This window comes from Dermacentor albipictus, chromosome 1, assembly GCF_038994185.2.
Source record: "Dermacentor albipictus isolate Rhodes 1998 colony chromosome 1, USDA_Dalb.pri_finalv2, whole genome shotgun sequence".
Lineage (NCBI taxonomy): Eukaryota > Metazoa > Arthropoda > Arachnida > Ixodida > Ixodidae > Dermacentor > Dermacentor albipictus.
The window spans coordinates 416805856-416824596 of record NC_091821.1 but is presented as its reverse complement, the minus strand read 5'-3'; the positions used below and the strand labels follow the sequence as shown (position 1 = coordinate 416824596).

Sequence of the window (18741 nt, the reverse complement as noted above, 5' to 3'; positions counted from 1 at the left end):
GTCTCTCCAGCGTGCCCGCACGGTGGAATACAGCTCAGTTCGCTTCCGGATTAGAGATTTCCTGGGGGTCTCGACGACGAAGCTTTGCGCGCGACGTGGCAGAGAGGTAGCAGTAGCCACCGCGTGAGTGAGCAGCCGGGAGGAGAAGGGACCGTTTCTACGAAGACGATGGGCTGGCGAAGCGGTGTCTCCATCCCGAAAGAGGTTGCATAAAGAGGGACCGCCAGATGGCGAGATGGGCGTCAAAGACGGCGTCAAGAAGAGAGAGAGAGAGATAGAGAGAGAGAAAGAAAGATAGATAGAGAGAGAGAGAAAGAGAGAGAGAGAGGTCTTCCCGGTGGTGCTCCTGCGAGCATGCATCGTCCCAACGTGGATTGGACCCCGCTAACGAGACAGCCTCGTTGGCCCGGTAATCCGCTTAGTCACCCCTATTCCTCATCTCTGCAGTCGACCGTATCAGGCGCGCCGCCGAGTCCGGCCGGCGTCCAGCGCTGCGTTAACGGGACCGCCAGCGCGGTACCCACTCACTTGCCTTCCTCGAGTGGCGTTCACCCAGCCGCCTTCGTGGCGAGATAGGAGCAAGAGCGATGGCTCCTTGACGAGGCCTAAGCGCCGGAGAGCCCCCGCGAGAAGCGCTCTGGAAGATCACGCCCGCGCAGTTGACCAATGGCTCCTGCTCCCCTTTTGCTCGAGAGTCGTCTGCCGCTACTCCTTGATGTTCAGTTCTTGGTCCGCGGCAGTTATACACATCTGCCTTGTATTCCTCCGTATCTTCCACGCACCGTTTTGTGTCGTGTTTGTTCTTGACTTCTGCGGTCATTTTTCTTTTTTTTTTCGTTTGTTTGTTTTCCTTTATTCGGGCACCGTCAGCAATAGGACTGGCCTCACTCTTCTTCTTCAGTCTCCAAATTATGTTGCCAACCTTCAAGTTCTCTTACATATGGAATTGTCGTTTTTGCTCGTACATTTCTTTTAAAGAGAGTCACGTGCGTGTGCTCCATCGCAGATTTATGGAAGTTAAAGAAACATGCATGGGATCTAAATGTGTTCAAGGACCAAGGATCCAACTAAGCCAGTACATTCGTCACTGCATTGATAGACTATGGCTTCGCACTCAATCGTATATATACTGTATTGTTCACATTGACGGGTGTACTTTTTTATCCCTTTCTCGGAGGCTACGTTTCACCCACTAGCAAATTTTATAGCTCAGCGCAAGACGCACCTGCATGATTGGAACTTACGGGAATGTTATCGATGATTCTATGCGTTGTCTGCTGTCACGGCACCTTGTGTAATCTGGTTGTACGCGCGACCCGAATTGTGTAGTACTTTCTGGAAGACATGCAGGCACTAGCGATTACTATGGACCTTCTATGACTCATGTATAAAAGCCGATGCGCTTGACCCGCAGATCAGATTTCGACGATCGCCGAGTGCGTTCGCCGCTATCGTTGTGCTTTGAGTGTAACTTGCCTTTGTAGGCACAGGTTCGCCCAATAAGAAGTTCTTCACAGTTCTTCTGCTGTGTTCTTCCCCGTCAGTACAACGTGACAATATTTAAAGGAATATAATCCAAGTACTTAAGTATGCAACAATCATGTGAGCCCGAACCCATAACCAATGCTTACTCATAAATCTTGAAAGAAAAATGCGATTGAATTGAAGTACAGAAATCGCGAATAATCACCATGAGACATTGTACAGCGCCGTCAAGTAGACAGTTGTGAAGTTAAGACGGAAACACGGTGAAATTAAAAGCTGCAATGTCTCACTTTGAACATCATCGTCATAACAGAATGCAAGAAAGAACTTCGTGCAATAGCTCATTTTTTATGCCCTTGCGCGCATGTGACCACTTAGCACAACTGGCACTGTTGGCTCGAATTACTGCAAGAAAGTATCAAACCTCAGTCTTCGCATATCAGTCTTGAAACTCACAGTTGAATGCTATGACCCCGATATCTACAGAATCGTAGTTTAACCGGCGATCCTCTTTAACTCTGGCTCAATGCAGGGCGAGCAGCCTGCATTCCAATGGCATATTTGGGTAGTCGTTTCGGACAGTTCTATCAGCGCTACAAAGTTCATGTAAAAGAGCAACAAAGCGTTGCTAGTAGCATACGCGGGCTGAAATGTTGATAAGAAAGCAGGATCAATTCCACGCATGGTTTACCTCGCAGTATAGTTTTAATGCTACTCTTCCCCACCTTCGTGGCACGGCCGGAGCACTCTCAAGCGACCAAGTGAACATGCACTATAAGAGGTTTGCAGTCGTTTGAGCTTACCATCCCCGAGATCCCCGAGCAGTATTCGTAATCTATATTGCTTTGCTTCTCTTTCTGTGACATTTCGTCCGTGGTTTCCGCGGAGCAACAACCGTGGCTTCGTGGTAGAGTGTCCGCCTCGGCTGTGGAAGGTCGTGGGTTGAATTGTCACTGCCGCCAGGCACAAACCGGTTCACCGAAAATGGGGTGAAGCGCTCTCTCGGCCTGGTGCTCGCGTTTCTTCAAGGTATAATCCGCTTGGGAGAGGAGCCTATACCCTTCATGTACTGTCGAAACCCTACTGAGCACACACTTGAGACACTAGTGCGACCAGTAGACCTGTGAGAGACGTCCCAGTAATGGCGAGAGAGCAGCGTAGCGCGCAGTACAGGTTTTTGATGTTTGGGCCGCTTCCATAGCTCCCATTTCCCTTGTGGTGCCTTCGGGTTGGGTAGCACCACCTCCTAGATAGCACAAAGCCTTTTGACTTTGATTTTTGAAGTCATGCTAGTGGCCTGCATGATCAGCGTCAACCCGACACAAGGTACGTATGCTGCCAGTGGCCTGACGGCCATAAAATCTAATGGGGATGCTTTCAAGTAGGCAACAGTGATTTTGGCGTCATTCCATTGTCCTCATGCCGTTGGCCTGCCATCATCGTCGCCGCATCGTGATCACACAGCCGTCGTCATGCATTCGTTGTCGTATCGTCGCCGGGATGCCATCGCACCAATTCCATCGTCATCACTGTAAGTTCAACGCCCGACTCTCGTTATGCCGTCGTCATTATTCCGCTGTCGTCATGCCATCTTTGTCACCTTGTCGTGTCACCATTGTCATCACTTCAGTATTGTCATCCCATTGTTGGGATGCCGTCGTTGCCGTACCAACTTCGTCGATCCATAGACGTAATTCTTTGTTTGACTGAAACGCGGTAACCGGTCCGCACGGCGGCCGACGAGTGTGGCGCCACCGTTGAGTACTGGGTGATTGCTGGGAGTCCAAATGCACTCGCAATGCGTGCCGAACGCGCCCTCGCTTTCATTGTATGATACAATGCATCGTGTAGGCGTCCCCACCGCGTTCCGGTGAAACAGAAAGCACCAGCTGCCATGTGTGCTAATTATCGCATTTGAATCACCGAGCACTGCAGTATACATTGCTTTACATTTTTTGCCAGTGGCTCTATTTCGACCAGGCTATCACTGCTATCAAGTTATCGCTCGGCGTTAGACGCACTTACTGTATCCGAAAGTTATTTAATGGTGTCGACGCTTCTATAGCGAATTGTGCAATCAGGTATTGCGTGCGAAACGAATAGCGTTGTACCTTCCTGAGTGATATAGTTGGTCGTCGGGCACATTCGAGAACGTAGCGAACGGCATAGTTATAGTCACCGGCAAAAAAGCAAAACCATGTGCATGTGCGTGGACATATTCCACAAATTCTTGTGTATGGCACGCCTACCTCTTGTTTGTTTATTCTGCGAGAAATGTAGCTCTTGTTTCGGAGTGGTTTGCAGCTCGCTAATTTCAGAAATGCGGGCTTCAGCGCGCGCTTAAAGGGCCATTGCGATCATTCACAGATGCAGGGCATTGTGCGGATTAGGGCGTGCAGGAGATTATGCACCCCTTTAAAGTCTGGGTCCGGACAGAACCAACCAAGACACCTAGAACGGTCGCCCCAGGCATTGGATAACGCAGTGTACAGAAAGTACAGACGAATGGTAAAAGTTGGTGGATGTGGTGGTGGTGGTGGCACCACCACCACCACCACCACCACCACCATTATTAGTTGGGGGAAGGGATGAGGGTCTAGGGCCTGAGCGCGGAGGTCAATAACTTGGGTGACTGACCACTGATTGTCTTATTACGGCATCAGGATTGACTTGATGTCCTCATACATGAGCTCAGACCGCTGACGCAATCCGCCCAGAGTCGCGCCAGCATTCCGCCAGGCTGACTGAACCCGTATCTCCGGCAATTAATTGCAAGTAGAATCTTGCAGCGTGTAATAGCACTCGTGTACGGTGAGTTGAACAGCATGCTTCCTGTCAGTCGTACGCTTTTATTAGTTGCATTAAGACCGACCTTCAGCTGAATATGAGCAGTGGATTACTGATTACTATAAGAAAAAGGTCAAGAAGCTTCTCGAATGGATAATATTGATAGTTGTAGAAGAAACGGAGATAAAAACGTGACAGTGAATTTTATTTTGCGTTCACCTCATTGTATTGCTGTACGTGCTCATAGAGAAAAATAGTGGAAAGAAAGAAATCAAATCTAAGGAGCTCAACTGAACACGCTAGTGGTTGGCTGCCCTACACTGAAATAAGAGATGAGGGCAAGCAAAACAGATTGGAGGGAGAGTTGAGGCATTAAAAAAAGCGAATGCGAGAGCGGGATGGGTGGAGGGGGGGGGGGGCTCCGAGGGGGGGAGATATCAATATGACGCCCATACAATCGGTCATTGTAGCCAGAAAATCTTGCTTTGCTCGGAGAAAGCGCAAGACAAGCAATTCAGTTGATAACCGCAACAGCTATACCATGCATATTATGCAGCATTGGGCCTAAAAGGTGTCATTCTACGCTATCTTGAGCTTAAGTGTCGACCATGGGTGATATCTTCCTCTGAAGCTTTAACCAATGTGCCTGCATGTCTAGCATTGTGACGTATTGGCAGTGGCCGTACATCAGTTAACGTCGAGTCACGTTGAGACACGCAGCCCCCGCAACGCGATGCCCTCCCTCTCAGCGAGTGAGCCCACTAGGGGGACTTCGTCGAAGGTTTCCTGTCTCCGTTACTCTCACGCTACCGCGAGCGAAATATTAATTCTGAAGCATTAATAATGCTTTCAAGACTTTACGCACTGTACAGCAAATTTAGATTTTCTGTTTATTTTATATTGCATGACAAAACGAAAAAGAAAAAAGAAACGTGGCAATAATGCTTTTTGCAGCTATATACTCACAAACACGGCCCACAAGTCATACCAACAAATACTTGTATTTGGGTATGACGGTGGAAGGCCACGCGTTGTTTGCACTGTGGTGACGCGCATATGGATCACTTTAGGCAAATGTCATGAATCCGACATATCGTCTGCTGCTTGAATATGATTCACTGATGTGTTTTGCTGGATGGAGAGCAAACCAATTTTTAATAACCGGTTTAATGACTGTACACATACCCATGTACACGCACAAACACACAAACACACTCAAACATGCACACGGAAAGAATAACGTCACCCATGCGGTACTACGAAACGCCGCGTCAGCTGCCCTGCTTGCTGGCGTGAAAACAAAGCCAGCGTATGGGGAGCACAAAGAACACGTTCTGGCGCTCATATGCGCCAAGGATGGGTCCCATAGACAATAACCTAGGAACGCGTCAATCCTTTCGTACAAACGTGGTCTATGTCGAAATAGTCCGCATCTCTCTGCAGATATCTCTGATCAACAGCTTGCAGATGCCACTTCCTTCAAGGCACTTCGCTCCCAAACACTACGACACCGCATCACCATTCAACAGAGGCCGTCATTTCGCACAAGGCATCAGCATCCCCTTCCACGTGCATCTTATTCCCGGAGTTTAATCTCGATCACGCATCTCTAGCGCAACCGCGAGCATGTCTATTGAATGGGAAAAGAACTGGGAAAATATGTGCAGTCGCTCTCGAACGCCTTTGATCGACGTTTGTGGGCGTGCTTCACGTCGGCCGACCCTCTGCCTCGCGGCCTCTTTTCCAGAACAAAAGAGGATTAGAATAAAAAAAACAATATATACCGAAGAATTCAAGACGTCGGCGCTTCAAAGCGGTGCGAAAGTCAGGCAGGATGAGCAAAACGAGCTCCCCTTGGTCCTCGCAGCCGCCGGTATATATATATATATATATATATATATATATATATATATATATATATATATATATATATATATATATATATATATATGAAGGCTTCCTTTTTGGGAAAGTCATTTGTTCAGCGGGACAATGTTAAAGGAGCCAACCGGCTGCCTCAACCAGCTCGCCGCGGCGAATTCCACACCTTTAGCCTGCGGCCGGAAGCCCGAACAAACAGCAAGAAAGCCAAGGCGCCAGTGCCGCGAAGACCGAGCGTCGCTTCCCGAAAAGAATACCCGCCACCTCCGCAGTGCGCCTATACACTTGCTTGGCGGCGGTGGCATAGGCGCGCACGCACCCATTGTTCCTCGCGCTCGCCTGGAATCGGCGCTGCGCAGCAACGGCGGCATGTGGCCCGCTGCCATAGAGTGAGGCATGATGTAGACAGCTACGTCTCCTGGCGATGCTCCGCCGAGCCCCTCTAATGAGCGTTCCGGGTAATTACCGAGGAGGGGAGAAGAAGAGAAGGCGAAGAGCCAGACTTGTGTGGCTCGTGGGAGAGGACGGCACCTAGTTTTCCCGTTACCGAGGCGCAGCCTCTTGCTCTTCTTCTCCTTCTGTTCCCTGCAGTGCACTACGCGCATACGTCGGTTTTATCCCCGCCCACCCCATCTTGCGTGTGGCCGCACTTTTACTTCTTCCGAGCGTCTTTGCGTACGCGTCGCACAAGACCGCCGTGCTTGTGTGTGCCTCTTTTGCTACGGGCTGCCTTCTCCGGGCGCTCTTGCTGCCTTGCAGCTACAGCGGCAGCCTGTTGAGGGAGATAATCAATGGAAGATGTCGCACGCATCGCCTGATGCGGGTTGGTTTCTCTGGTGACAATGCGCCGCTATGGTGCGGTACAGCCGCCTCTGGTTCCTGTTTGAGTAGGCGTACGCGCGGCAACGGCTCTGTTAAAGCTCTACTGCCTTTGCACTTGTGGTCTTTAGTGAATGGGCGGTCGGCCGTCCTTCGCGAGCCTAATTAAGGGAACAACTTTCTCTCTTTCTTCATCTCCACTTATTGGGGGAGAGTGTGGTGTAAACAACACACGTTCGTTGCTATTGAGCCGCATTTGAATCAGAGCGTGCCTTCAGTGTTCCGTTGAAAAGATGCAGCCATGTTCTGCAGAACATGACCTAAAGGAGCGTAAATTGCGGAGTTTTACAGTGAAGCTGCTTATGGCTAGGGTTCCGTTTGTTTTTTTTTTTTCGAGTCCGTCAACAAATCTGCGTGTGCAAAAACTTTGCTCCCGAATCTGATGCAAAATCGCTTCATTCTCCGCAAACGTTTACACGTCTCATCACCTAGATATGCATTTTCTGTAGATTAGTTATTTCTGTAGTAGTGATGTAGTTAGGCATCATTTTAAATATCGATACACAATCAAGTACATTTTTTTTGCTTGCTTGCTTACAAAGTATGAGCCATGGCTTAAGGGGATGTGATTCTTTGATTGTTTTACGTGATGGACAAATTTCTCGTTGGGTGGCATAGAAATGCTTACGCATTTAATAACAGAAGTGACACGAGAATGGGTGTGCGTACCTATCGCCAGTCTTCTTTTATCAAAACTTTCTAGAAAAATTAATGACAGTCGGCTGCTAGGACCACTATATTATTACGCGGAGTTTCATTTACTTTGTGTAATTGGGTAGTTCACATTGAAGTTTTAAAATTTGTTGAATTCTCGTCTGCTGTCAATACACGGGCTTCCACGAGACGGAAACGCACAGGCCCATGTTTGTCTGCTAGGATAAAACTACAGTCTTTCCAAGTTTCATTAATTAATTACAAAAAAGAGTGTTTTGTTTCGTGCATTCGTTTCGATTTGCGGTCGAACCACATTTACACCATGGAGTAGGGTTGAATTTGGGAGCAAACTGACAGCTTCGCTGGCATTCCACCTTCACAGAGTGGATTAACCAGCAATATTTTATAACTTACCTTGCCCAAATTAATTTGACTCCATGTTTATTCCATTATGGTTAAAGACATCGGAAATTAGCGAAGCAACCAGCAAAAATAGGACGGGGATGGCAAAGGCGTGAATGTGAAAACGCATACCTGTAAAATAACATTGTTCGTTGCGGGGCAATAGATGATGACTGCCCAATGTGGAGGCAAAACAAGGTTTAATAAAACTGCTGTTTAGCCTTCTTTTTTTACCAACAACACATCAGACGCTATAACTTAAAGCTATTCAAAACTGTTCTACTCCAACCCAGCAATTAGCCCTCCACGAATCGTCCAAAGTTTTCGGGCTGTGCCCACTTGGCCTGTCTGTAACGCCACATCACATAACCACAATTACTCACCACGTCGAAGTGACGTGTACGCCTTAAAGATGCATTAATATGCCGAACAAACTTAATTTTTTTTGAATATCCGGAGACTACGTTCCGAAATAAATACAAGATGGTTGCCCTCTGACACTGGCTGCATGGAGCTACCAGGAAGAATGAATTTATTTGCGCATAAATATATTTTTTTGCATGGCAGTATAACGTTACTGAGTTCTTTCGTCACATATATGACATCGCTCTGCCAACTCGTCTTTGCTGAGGATGCGTTTTAGCAGCGTTTTTATGTTTCCGTTGTTCGCCGCCACGATTTTCGACCGGCCACCCCAAGCTAAGGGAAGCTCACCAATCACAGGCGCTTCTCATCCGGTTATCTACTTTCACTTTGCTGGCTCTGCCCCTTCGAAACCCGCTCCACTTGAGCGTGCTCCTCTCCTCTTTTCAGCCAATCAGGTAAAAGTAAAAGAAACACTCAATGTAGACAATGCTATTCACTTTGAAAGCAAACAAAAGTCACCTCTTACAAGCGAGGAGAGCGTTTCATTGGGCTTCTCAAACAACAAAGCGCGTCACCACCCGATGCTTGCGTCTGTGGTTAGCTATATTTTACGTCAGGAGATTGGAATAAGAATAGATTTCAGTGTTTTTACGCTATAGGACCTATGGTAGCCCTAAGAAGTTTCCCCTTTTATACTAAACTTATTTAACCTCATGTTGCGTTTGGCAAAGGTAATTCTCAAAGAATTTCGTTAGGAAGGACTGTTTACAGTCGGCAGGTGGTTTCTCGCTCACATGTCTGATAGTGACGATGAATTCTGTTCAGTAATGGCTACAGGAACGTGGCTATTCACACACCTACCTTATGTAACCACCTGATCGATGTTTTCACGGTATGGCACCGAGTTCCTGGGGCAATTATCTACGTTTTAATGCTCAGAGCGTTTGGTCCGGTCGTTTTGTATCCTGTCCTGTGTGAGATTTTGCATGACCCCTCGAACATTAATCAGCGCCATCTTGCCCAGTTTTATGTCCTCCTTAAGCATCCAGCCATCGAAACTGTCACGTAATTATTTCAGAAGTAGCTCAGTATTGAAACGGTATACGTGAATACACGTATTTCAGTGCAAATAGTAAGAACACAGAAAAGGAACGTGCATTGTGCTGTTGCAGACGACAATGAGCAAACGAAGGAGTGAACGAAGCAAATGAGGCAAACAAAACTACCGATAGTGAACGCATTGCAATGCTGCATTTCTGACGACAACACAATACATTTCAACAGTTTCTATGCGAATGTTGAATAGCGCGAACATAATTCATTGCGTTGTTTACAGGCGAAAAATATTTTGCGCTGTTTCTTTGGTTTGTTCAAGAGAGCGCAAGCTTGCGTGGCATTTTTCTACCAGCGATTGAGATTATGAAGGGCATTGTGGGCAGACTGTGACAGTTTCCATCGAACCGTTTAGGCTGCCGTCTTCCTGTAAGAGAGTAAAGTTAGCAATAAAATGAGAACGCTGTTTACAGTATTCTCGACTGCCTCTAATAAATAACGAAAAACGGCGGACCGAATGAGCAGACTGAACGTCTCGTCTTCTCCCTGCAAACGTTTGTTCCGAATAGCGCTAGCTATCATTCGGAACTGAAGTGAGTACGCCTGTACCGAAATTCGAAGCCACCATTCGCTGCAGAATGTTGCTCATGCGCTTGCACGGTCTGCATTCTTTTTGAAACAGTAGTCAGACGCTGTTTGAGTCTGGCAGCGAAGGGCGCCTGCAGAACGCACAGGTTGCAATCACCATACAACTTCAGAAAGTATAAGCGAGCAATGTCTTCGTACGAGGGGTGGCGCTTGATTGCCTATCATAGACCGCCCTCTGTTCACGGCAGGTGTCGCAAGAGTCTGAGAATCCTCTGTCCCTATAGCGCGCGAACGTCGTTAAACCTACAGAGCTAGCGAAGAGAGGTCCTCAAACCTCAAAACTAAAAAAATAAAGAAACACATACAAAAATAAAAAAAGAGAACACAGAAAACTCAGACGCGACCCATATACAAGCTTGAATTCCTTCTGAAGCTATGAACTCATAACTCGCTTCGACGCACCGTGGTGGTTGATTTACTCTGGCGAAACGCACCGCCGTCAGTTATGTCCATCGCAGCTGTGTAATCACATAGGTTTAGAAAGAGTAGCGGCCACTGTTCTTTCTCGTTTTCCTTCGTCTTTTGTTGCAGTTGTTGTCAAATTGCTAGCCCTGACTTTGCGAATAATGTCGGATATACTTTCAATAACGTTTCGGTGGCCAGCCGGCTCCTCGCTTCAGAAATAGGCCCCGTACACAGCTGACGGCCACTGAAAGAACGACGCTCCTGTCCAAAATAGCCTCAGGGATTAGGGCAGAACACTAGCGCTGTTTCTCGTCTCGCAAATAAAAAGAAACAGCTGTGCAGAAGTTAATGTAGAGGCTCAGTAACAGCAGAAATAGTTATTGCATTTTATGATCCAAAACTGTGCAATGGTGCACTTTTATGGAAGCACCTCACAAAAAAAAAGGGGGGGGGGGGAGGAGAAGACTGTTTTCAATGAGAGGCGCTGATGTTAAAGAAACTGGCCTCGCTAGGCGCGCTGCTCTCGCAATAGCCGGTTACTATATTGCTGAGCATCTCTGAGGCATTTAGTTATTGCATCGACGAGGTCGCTCACGAACGACGTTCGATGAGACTCTATAAGGTATGCAGTTATATATATTTATTTTTGGGAGAGCAAAAGGCGGCTAATATTGCATAAATATTGAGACCTTTTCGGGGTGCTGGTTTTCCACGTGGTTAACACGTTTTCTGATAGGGCTGTAAAATTTTTATTGTGCTAGACAGCGAACTCAAACTACACCTGCAGTGAATGAAGCCGTAGTTGAAAAGTTCGCAATAATTCTAACTATGTGACGCACACCTAGTTATTGCCACGAGAGTTCTACAGCGATAGCTAGCAACGTTCATTTCATGCAGTTTTCCTGTCGTCTCAAGCAGCCATCATTATTTTTTACTTGGTGCAGAAGGTCTCCTATAAAGAGGACATTATTTGTCCCGATCAAAAGTTTCACTATATGCTTTAACGGTGAGGGTGTTCGCCTAGTCGGGGTGACAACCAAACACCCTTTGTACATGTATGACGGTGTTGAAGTATTTAATGTGTGCAATGCACACAACAAGGCGGACAATAAGATGAGCTGACTATACCAACTGAATGGTTCATCGCGTGAAAGGTGGCTTGAAAATTTTCGAAGGGGAAGAAAAAAAAAACTTGGAAAGAAAAGCGTAAACAGCAGTAGACCACTCACAGTTTAAGGCAAAACGACTGAAGTAATCGCATGAAGAAGCCATTCTTCTATTGCTGAGTTCATCGCAGGAAACGCTGACATGATGGCGCCATCGTTGCGATAGCGTCGCAATAACGTCAGAAATTTTGCGCGTTCCTTGCTCGCCTTAACTGTTAAGGACGCAAGCACTGTGGCTTACATCCGCATTTCGCGCACTGGTTCAAAGTAAAGAGTTTCCTGCTGAAATTACTACAGGAAACACTGGCCCGGTGATCGCTCGGCTCATGGGAATCGCTCATCAGAATGATGTTAACACGTGGATTAGCCTCGTGCTTGAGGCTCAAGACGTCCTTACGGCTTTAGTACGCCTCACCTGGCTTTACTGGTCTAAGTGTTGCAGGACACCTATTTTAGAAAAGGAAGAGGGCAAAAAGAGTTGGTATTGTTAATAATGAACAAATATTAATAATCACTTAACCATATGTTATAACAAGTAATAATTTTTTGCTGCATTTATAACTTATTACTTTGTTCAACATCATCAATTTGCAATGTCATAAAGCCATTAGACGTCACAAGGATGTCGTTGACCCCAATCTATATATGCCCTAGCTATTCATGCTGCAGGCTGAACCGCGACGCTTGCAGTTCCCGTATATATACTAGCGTCACAGTTCGCTCTATAAGATATCCATGAAAATCTACAGTTTTGAGGGGTATAAGCGACCTTTCAAGCTATAAATATTTATGTTGGTAAAGTCAGCGCGGCGTCTTGTATCATCTTGCGCTGCATATTGCATTTTGCGCTTTTCGCTCTCTAAACATATACCAGCCATCGCAACAAGTCTCGTTACTGCAGTCAAATATTTGAATTTATCTAAAATCAATAACAAGGACCCCTATAAGAAGGAAAGCTTAACAATCTGCAAGGCGTCAGCGTCGGGGTTGGCTGACAACCCGATACACAGAAGCCGCCGAGCAGCGAGATGTTGCCCGGGCAACAGAAAAGGCAACGGATGCTAGCGTGTTAATAGAGGACACGCCAAATTCAGCAAGTACGCTTTCTTGAACATCTTGCTTGACCCGCACATGATGGCGGACATCACCATAGAAGCAGAAATAGTGCAGAAGCGCACGAGCTGTCCTCGTTGCCATCTCTTTTCCGCTACATCATCGCACTTGCAAGCCTATACGTCAGTTTAATAGTGCCTTGAGCCAGAGATCGTCCATCTTGTGTAGGACAATCTAATGATGCCGAAAAGCCCAATCTAGTATTTCGAATATCCCCCTATCAATACCCAGGCTATATGGTGTGGCGCCCTCTAGATTTCAAATGCGGATCTTAAAGGGTTTGCTTTTGCTGGCTGAACACATCATATACTTCGGGTTTTGGACACCACCTATTGTCGCTGGTTTCTTGTATATGAAAGCCGAGCCGTGGTCTCATGAACTATAGTGAGCCGTTTTGCGATTTTTGAATTTAATATAGCTCTGTTCAAGTGAACGCCTGAAGCTGCACTTATTGATTACGATCACAAAGAATGACACAGGAAACTGGTTCAAGGTCCGCCACGCAGCAATGGCTACTGCTTTTACAAGCATTCGAGCACAAGTGCTGAAGATGGGTGTCACTTTCTCTGTGGGCAACCCTTGCATATTATAGTATATACTTACGCGTAGCTGCCACGTGTGTCACATCAAGTGGGTTTGGAAAACGGGCACGTTAGTGGCAGGCACCTTCATACGCCGGTCAACTCACACTGCTGTGTGTGTTGTCGTTGTCGTTGCTGTTGTACTTGCTGATTGTGAGGTGAAATTTCAGGACACAAGGTAGTGGCATTGGATGGCCTACCGCCATGATGACGTCATTTTGATTTTGATGCTAGCGCTGACCAAAGAGCTGCAGAAGATCCCCGACCTAGGTTACGCCCTGTACGCAGACGACATCACGCTCTGGGCCACCAAGGGCTCGCTAGCACAAAAAGAGGCGACCCTTCAAGAGGCCGCGACGGCTGTGGAGAGATTTGCGGCAGCGAGCGGGATGCGTTGTGCGCCCGAAAAGTCTGAGGTGATCCGGGTGCACGGAGGAGGAATCTACAAGTCCCCCGGCCCTATCGACCTCTATCTTGAGGGCCAGAAGATAACGGAAGGCAATAAGATTAGGATTCTGGGTTTTTGGATCCAGAGTAACCTGAAAGCCTCCCACACCATCCAAACCCTAAGGTCTGCCACCAACCAAATCTCGCGGATTATAAAACGAATTACAAGAAGCCGCAAGGGCATGCGAGAAGAGGACACGATTCGTCTCGTCCAGGCTTTGGTGATCAGCAGAATAACGTATAGCATGCCATATCACCATCACTCGCTAAACAAATGCGACCAAGAACAAGTCGATGCCATCATCAGAGGCGCGTACAAAACGGCTCTGGGTCTTCCTGTCACCACCTCAAACGAGAAGTTAGCGGCTCTCGGGATCCACAACACCTTCGCTGAGCTGTCGGACGCGGTTATGGCTTCGCAAAAGGCCAGACTACAGAACACGGCGGCGGGCAGAGCCATCCTCCACCGGACCGGAACGGCAACGGAGCTCCGTGCCCTCGATAGGCAACGATCACTCCCGCCTGAGGTCAGAGGCAAGATCAAGGCGAACCCGATACCGGAGCACATGAGTCATGAACTCCATAAAGGACGACGCAAGGCTCGCGTCGACAGACAGCGCCGACAATTCCAGGGTGACCCGTACGTAACGTACGTGGACGTGGCGGCGTACCCTGTGGGGGGCCTCTTCGCGGTAGCCGCCGTGAACGGGAGAGACAACTCCTTGACTCTCGCGGCCTCCGTGAGGGCAGAGACCCCAGCTGCGGCTGAGACCATAGCCGCGGCGCTGGTAATAAAGCAAGAAGACAGGGTAGGCAGGGAAGTCCATGTCGTTACGGACTCGCAACAGGCCTGCCGTAACTTTACGAACGGACGGACACCGCTGCTGGCGGCTCAGATTCTAGGCCCGAGGCTGCACGAATACCATCAAATCACGTGGACGCCGGGGCACGCGGGTCTGGAGGGGAACGAAAGGGCGAACGCCCTAGCTCGAGCGCTCATCAACCGAGCGGGGCAAGACCAATCGCCTCATCAATCCCCACCCTTTACCTTCATGCCCCTGCCATCCAATTATTGCGACCGACTGGAGATCCAGCGACTCAACCGCAGGATTTATCCCCCGCCTCACAAAAAGCTCAGCACTGAAGATGCCGTAGCTCTCCGACTTATACAGACCAACACATTTCCAAACCTACACAGATACAGTAAAATGTTCCCACATACATATCGCGGCATCTGCCCCTGGTGCGGCAACACACGCCCTACACTCTTTCATATCTCGTGGGGGTGCGAGGGCAAACCTCAACACTTAAAGACGCCTAGCACGTCATTTGAGCGGTGGGAGGTACAGCTGACCGGCGATACCCTGGCGGGACAAGAAGCTCTCGTCCAGCAAGTACGTCGAGCAGCCACGGCCAGTGGAGTCCTGGAATGAGGACCCCACCCACTCGACCTCAAGAGCAACCACCTCGATGGTCCGAATAAATGTTTTTTTCTCTCTTTTTCTCTCTCATTTTGATCATTGTATATATATATATATATATATATATATATATATATATATATATATATGTATATGTGTGTGTGTGTGGGTGTGTCATCTTTCACCCAACAAAATTCAGTTGGTAGTTTGCGCGTGCCTTGTCCACTTCTGCATCTGTTGTCCGTGTGTTTGTAGCTCAGTAATCCGCGTATTACAAGATGTAGTTGCTGTTGTTGTGGTTAATAATCCGGGGCTTTTGTTCATGCCATGATCATTCCAAAATGCGCATCTTCCAGTTAGCGCACAAGAAGCAGCATCGCCAAGAAATTTTTTTTTTTATTGCGATGAAGGCTTGCCCTTAAGGCATAATTGTTGGAGCGTATATGTGTATTATATGTGTGCTGTGAGGCCTGTGTTGTGTATGAATTGAAGCAGTGTTTTGTGAAATTTGTTATCATGTATCCAGCGGTCATAGCTGGTTGTCACACTGTAGCGGAGGCCGGCTTGCAGTAGGTGACGCGAGCGTTCCGATTGTAAGCCCGTACATGTCCATATTAGGTGGTATGCATCTGATTCCACCACAGGAACGGAGCAGTATGGACACGTAGCACCCAGTGGTAAATGCGACCAGTTCCACCTTGAGACAATAGCCACCCCGGCCCGAAGCCTCCTAAGCACAACTTCCTCCGCCCTAGTAAGGTGAAGGGGGAGGGAGTAGACACACGGTGGGATAAGAGCGCGTGTGTCCTGCCGGAGAACATTTTTACGGGCTCGCAGCGAGTTACGGGGTTGGGGTGGGAGGGGAATAGGTGGAGGATCAGGATTAGGAGGGCAGTGTGCCTGCTGGTCAGCAGCAATGTTGTGAGGGTTCGCTGAATGGCCTTGAATCCAGTGTACCTTGACGCAAGTAGCTGTCTTACTATTCATAGTGTGTATTCTCTCGCAGATTTCCATCGCCTTATCGACCTTCTTGAGTTCCTGAATAGCCGCTAAAGAATCCGTGAAGATGTCTAGTTGCTTGATGGTAGGCAGCTTAGATGTCGCATCTTGCATAGCGTCGTGGATGGCTTGAAGTTCCATTACTAGAGCGCTGGCTTCCATAGATAAATAGCGCTGGTGGCCGCTGATGAAATTATGCGTTGTACTCAGGAATGATGTCCTTCCGCCGTCTGGGAGAATGGCAGCATCCGTATAGACTTTGCAGGTGTTAACGCATGATGCATCGACGCCAAGAAAATGAGCTGCACAGAACCAGGCGTAGGTCTGCACTAGCTAAGTCTGGCAGAATCGACACACAGCAATGCTTCCAGAAAATGTTCTGTGCTAAGCCTAAGCTAAAGAAATATTTAGAGAAGAAAGTTTCACTGCTGCATCCCCCCACTCCCCACGCAATGGGACGTACTTTTTTTGACTCACCTTGCTGAGGTTGAGGATAATACCAGACGCAAAGCACTTGGCTTCACACGTTCTTCACCCAACTGCTACCAATCTAATTCTGAGTCTTCAGCAATTTCGAGGAGATTCCTTTCATGTCCAGTGATGCAGCTCGTAGAAAGCACCAGGTATTATAATAATTTTTCTTTTCTTTTTCTTTTATCTTTAGCATACTTTTTCCCCTTCCATGGTACAGGGTAACCAACCGGAGAAATCCTCTGGTTAACATCCCTGTCTTTCCTATGCCTTTCTTTCTCTCTCCCTCTCTCTCTGCCTATAATCATATCCATGCTCTTAGTAGCTGGCAGCAATTCTAGATCTGTAACCGTATCCGCACCGGCACTCAGTTTGTACGAGTTCATAACGATGCACATTTCGAGCTCTGCATAGCTAGCCCGCGTGAATATACACAAGCTTGTTCACGTGCGGAAGACAAAAAACTTGGGCTTGCAGCTTTTGCCATGGCGCAGCACCCATTATTATAAACGTGCGGCGCGTGTGTATTGACGCGAACGCCGAGCAAACACTGATGCAAGCTATGTGCCTGGAAAAAGGTGGTTGCTCAGGACAGACGACAAATGTGAGATCACGTGCAAACTATGCACCGACGTTTAATGGCTTGGCGCCAATAATGCGTGCTAGTGCCAACGCGGGCAAGCACAGAGCATTACTACGGCCTGCGGGCAGGGCTCAGAGGATGGGGTCTTCCACCCACTGTCGGTCAGTACAATAAATCGTTGGTCTGTGCAACCCGACCTTGCATGCGCGTCCGTTGACTAACAGGATGGCGATGGCCGCTGACGACCACGGTTTTCTAGAGAGAGGAAATCGGCCAGAACAAATGCAACGACCACTTTAACGCGCGTTTATTTAATAAATCCCTGTTATCTGCACGTGCATGTAGGTGCGCGGATCGGCTTTTCGCCGGCGTCGCGGGCGCTGTTAGCGAAAGTACTGGCACTAACGGCGCGTGGTGGTAATATAGATCCTTCTTCATGACCATTTGGCGCATAAGTGCTCATTGTGGGGATTACTAGATGGGCGCTTGCATCACTACACTGTTTTCTTTTTTTTTCGACAGGGGGTGGCACGCGCGTTTTCGCGATTCTCTCCGGTATTTTCCTAATATGTTCGAGAAGTTCTGCGTACGCCTGTGCTACTCATTCATCGTGATCGCATGCGCTGAACGACCGGCTGGTGCTCTGTTAGTGCCGATCTATTCGATATTCTGACTTCATACGAACCTGTGTACACTTATATTAACTTTGCCGAACGTTATTTTGTATTGTATACATATTTTACCGAAGCAATTGAAGTGTCATATCTACACCTCGACAGCGCGACGGGACACAGGCAACAGAAGACAAGACAGAGAAAACAGACAAGGCGATAGTATATCTTGTTGGCATTAGGCGCACATAAAGCGTTATCCTTGTAAAGATTTTTGGTAGCGAGTATACAGCGCATGTGCCGCCAGTTTTCGTCGCCTCTCTTCTTTTCACTGTGTGAAAAGCGGTTGCCGTTATTGCTAAACCTTGCTCGTACCTTTTGTTTTGTTGGTCCCGTAATATCGTGGACACCGTGTAAATTGAACCTGTCACTTTTACCTGTGTATAACTTGCTCCCCATCATACCCTATGCATCCAGCGATCCTTTCGTCGATGTCTGTGCAGCTCCTATGCACGTAGCTGTACAGGAGCTTGTTTTTTAATCAGCGAAGTTATCAGCTTACGACACCCTGAGCCCACATGGTCGTGAGATAAGTCGTCTTGCATAATCGAACGCCCATCCTCTGCTCTAATGGGCGTGGTGTTTGCCTGTGCAAGAATAGAAGCTCGACCTCAGTCTGAAGGAAGAAAATGGATTCCGCTTGCCAAATAAAGTAAGTTGATTCTTCGACACTGTTGGGTAGCTCACAGATCAAAAATAAAAAAAACAAGGAAAGAGAACTTTTCGTAA

At 47.8% G+C, this 18741-nt stretch overlaps 1 protein-coding gene across 1 annotated transcript in view; it reads left to right on the top strand.

The window, feature by feature from the left end:
• Positions 1 to 2670: 2670 nt before the first annotated feature.
• LOC135908836 (5-hydroxytryptamine receptor-like) overlaps positions 2671 to 18741 on the top strand; it is a 117419-nt gene continuing 101348 nt past the window's right edge. The window contains exon 1 of the mRNA XM_065440674.2: positions 2671 to 3016. The gene's annotated coding sequence lies outside the window, so the exon portion shown is untranslated. The remainder of the gene's footprint in view (positions 3017 to 18741) is intronic.